Here is a 3,403-nt window from a genome sequence, read left to right on the forward strand (position 1 = left end):
GTCTAACCCACACGTCGAGAAATCGTCCATAAATGCTTCCATAATTCCGTTGAGATAATCTGCGAAGATTGACATCATACAACGTTGGAAAGTAGTTGGCGCATTATAGAGCCCAAACGGAATTCGTCTGTAAGCAAACGTTCCGTAAGGACAGGTAAAGGTTGTTTTCTCTTGATCCTCAGGGGGTATGGGTATTTGGAAAAATCCAGCATATCCATCCAGATAACAAAAGTAAGAGTGTCTGGCAAGACGCTCAAGCATTTGATCTATGAATGGAAGAGGGAAATGGTCTTTCCTAGTTGCCTTATTGAGCTTCCTATAATCTATGCACATACGTCATCCACCTTCTATGCGTTTAGCGACATGCTCTCCCTTTTCGTTCTGCACGACTGTGATGCCGCCCTTTTTGGGTACCACATGTACATGACTTACCCATTTACTATCAGAGATCTGATAGATTATATCAACTTCCAGCAATTTAAGGACTTCCTTCTTCACCACCTCACTCATTACAGGGTTGATTCGTCTCTGATGCTCTCTGGAAGGTTTTGAATCCTCCTCTAGCAAGATCCTGTGCATACACACGGATGGTCTAATACCTTTTAAATCAGAGATCTTGTACCTTAAGGCAGAGGGGTATCTTCTTAAAACTTTCAAGAGTCGATTTGTCTCATCTTGGTTTAAGGTGGCACTAACTATTACTGGATGGATCATTTTTTTATCCAAAAACTCATATCTTAGGTTCTTGGGTAGTTCCTAAAGTTCTTGGGCTGGTTTTTGAGAATTTGGTGAAAAGTCTGGAGTAAGGTCCAAACATTCGTGAGGTTTCGTTTCCTCTAGCTCGTCATCCTTTTCATCCGGGTTTAAAAATGGTTCGATCTTAGGTTCTCCTTGATCAAATTCTCTTATGCACTCATCTATGATATCGATCGCATAACATGCGTCTCCTAGAATTGGTGCCATTAGGAATTTCGAAAGAATGAACTCGATCTTTTCATCTCATACTTCGAAGGTTAATTTTCCTATTTTAACATCTATTATAGCTCCGGATGTTGATAAGAATGGTCTACCTAAAAGGATTGGGATATCTTCGTCTTCTTTGATATCCATGACCACAAAGTCTATTGGGATATAAGGTTGACCGTCCTAACTGGGATGTCTTCTAAAATGCCTATAGGATACTTAACAGACCTATCGGCTAATTGGAGGGACATCTTAGTTGGTTGTAATTCTCCTAAGTTTAACCTTTTACATACAGCTAAGGGCATTAAACTCACACTAGCGCCTAAGTCTAGGAAAGCTTTGTCGATCACATGACTCCCTAAAATGCAAGGTATAGAAAAACTACCAGGGTCTTTCTCCTTCTTAGAAAGTTTATCCTCGGAAATAAAGTTGCATTCCAAGGGTTTTGGATCGTCAAGCCTACGCTTGTTGGTTAAGATGTCTTTGAGAAATTCGATTGGGTAATAGCTTCGGTAAAAGGAATTTCTACATGAAGCTTCTCTATTACTTTTATAAATTTTTGGTATTGGTTATTGACTTTAGTTTGTTTAAGTCTTTGCTGATATGGGATTGGTGGTGTGTACGGGGGTGGTGGTTTGTAAGTTTTATCCTTGGCTTCTCCTTCTTGGTCGGTTTGTTTCTCTGGTTCCTCCGGTTCCTCTTCTTGGTTAGTAGGTACATTTTCTTTAGAAGTTTTGGACTCGCTCATTACTGGGTTATGAGGCCCTTCGTAAGCGGTCCCACTTCGTAACGAGATAGCGTTAGCTTGCCCTCGAGGGTTTGGTTGAGGTTGTCCAGGGAATTGTCCTCCAGGTGTAGTCTGTGGGGCTTGGTTTTGTGCTACCTGTGAGATCTGAGTTTCAATCATCTTGTTGTGAGTGATTATCTGATCAACCTTGGTTCCTAATTGCGTTATAAGTTTGTTTACGTGAATGTTCTAGTTTAGGAATTCTTTATTTTGCTGAGTCTGGCACGATATAAAGCTCTCCATGATCTTCTCAAGGTTAGACTTCTAGGGCATAACTTGCATAGGTTGGTTTGGTTTTTGGGCTTGATAACCTTGCGGTCTCTGAGGTGCATGATTTTGGATAGGGTTCTGGTTTTTATAGGAGAAATTCGGACGATTCTTCCATCCAGGGTTCTAAGTGTTTGAAAATGGGTTACCTTGGGCATAATTCACTTGGTCGGTGTTCAGGTCCTTCAATAGGTTACACTCCGCTGATTCGTGTCCTTTGGATCGACATAGTTCACACTCTATATGGACTACCACTGCGGTGTTAGTGTTTGTAGACATATGTACAATCCTAAGGGTTAAAGCATCCATTTTCTCCTGCATCATGTCTAGAGAGCTTATCTCATGTATTCCACCTTGGGTCTCCTTTTTCTCTATTGATGCTCGTTCAGTTCCCCATTGGTAATGGTTTGGGCCATATCATCAATTAGGTCATAAGCTATAGGATAAGTTTTGTTCATCAGCGCGTCACTTGCGGCAGCGCCATTGTAGAAGGTATGAACGACCAACCATTGTTCTAGGCCATGGTGTGGACAAAATCTTAATAGCTCTTTATATCTCTCTCAAGCTTCAAAAATTGATTCTCCTTGGTTTTGAGTAAATCTAGTTATTTTGTTTCGAAGAACAACAGTTTGTTTAGGGGGGAAATATCTAGCAAGGAATACTCTCCTAAGGTCTTCCTAGGTAGTTATTGATTTAGCTGGAAGTGAATCTAACCATGAATGTGCTCTATTCTTGAGGGAGAAAGGAAATAATCTCAAACAGGTCACATTGTGTGAAGCGCCGTTAGATTTAAAGGTGTCGGCCAGTTGGATAAAAACTTTTAAATATTGATTTGGGTTCTCAGTAGTGAGACCCGCATATTGGTTATGTTGCACTAATTGCAACAAAGACGGTTTTAGTTCGGAAATGTTAGCAGGAATAAGGGGGTTTACAATACTCAAACTAGGTTCCTCATCAGAGGGTTGGGCAAATTCCTTAAGAGGTCTCCGGTCGCGATTCTCGGCCATAACTTTCTTAATTCTGGTGAGTAAGAGGCGTATACAAGTGTAACATTCGGGTTCCGCTAAAGGATCTACTAAATTTCCGGTACTACGGGTAATTCGCATTTACCGGCTAATAATGCCTTAGTCTAGACGGTGTAACAACATGGTACGAAATTTGACAAAGTTGTTCCCCGACAACAGCGCCAAAAACTTGATCGTGTGAATTCGCAAGTGCACGAATAACGTCAAAGTAATATAAAAGAATATCGATGCCACAGAGACCAATCGTCAATCTATCGATTACTATCGTTACGGTGTTTATCTAAGGCGGTATAAAAGAGATATTGGGTTTGCAAAATAACGGTAAATAATAAATGCAGGTAAAGACAGGTTGAATGTATTT

General features: G+C 40.6%; 1 non-coding gene across 1 annotated transcript; it reads left to right on the forward strand.

Annotated features, from left to right (window-relative positions):
- Nucleotides 1–2,533: 2,533 nt before the first annotated feature.
- On the forward strand, nucleotides 2,534–2,640 carry LOC127099685 (small nucleolar RNA R71). The gene has a single exon (XR_007794162.1). It is a non-coding gene; the product is annotated as a small nucleolar RNA R71 (small nucleolar RNA).
- The last annotated feature ends 763 nt before the right edge of the window (nucleotides 2,641–3,403 follow it).

The sequence above is a fragment of the Lathyrus oleraceus genome, chromosome 6 (genome assembly GCF_024323335.1).
Source record: "Lathyrus oleraceus cultivar Zhongwan6 chromosome 6, CAAS_Psat_ZW6_1.0, whole genome shotgun sequence".
In the NCBI taxonomy this organism is placed as follows: Eukaryota; Viridiplantae; Streptophyta; class Magnoliopsida; order Fabales; family Fabaceae; genus Lathyrus; species Lathyrus oleraceus.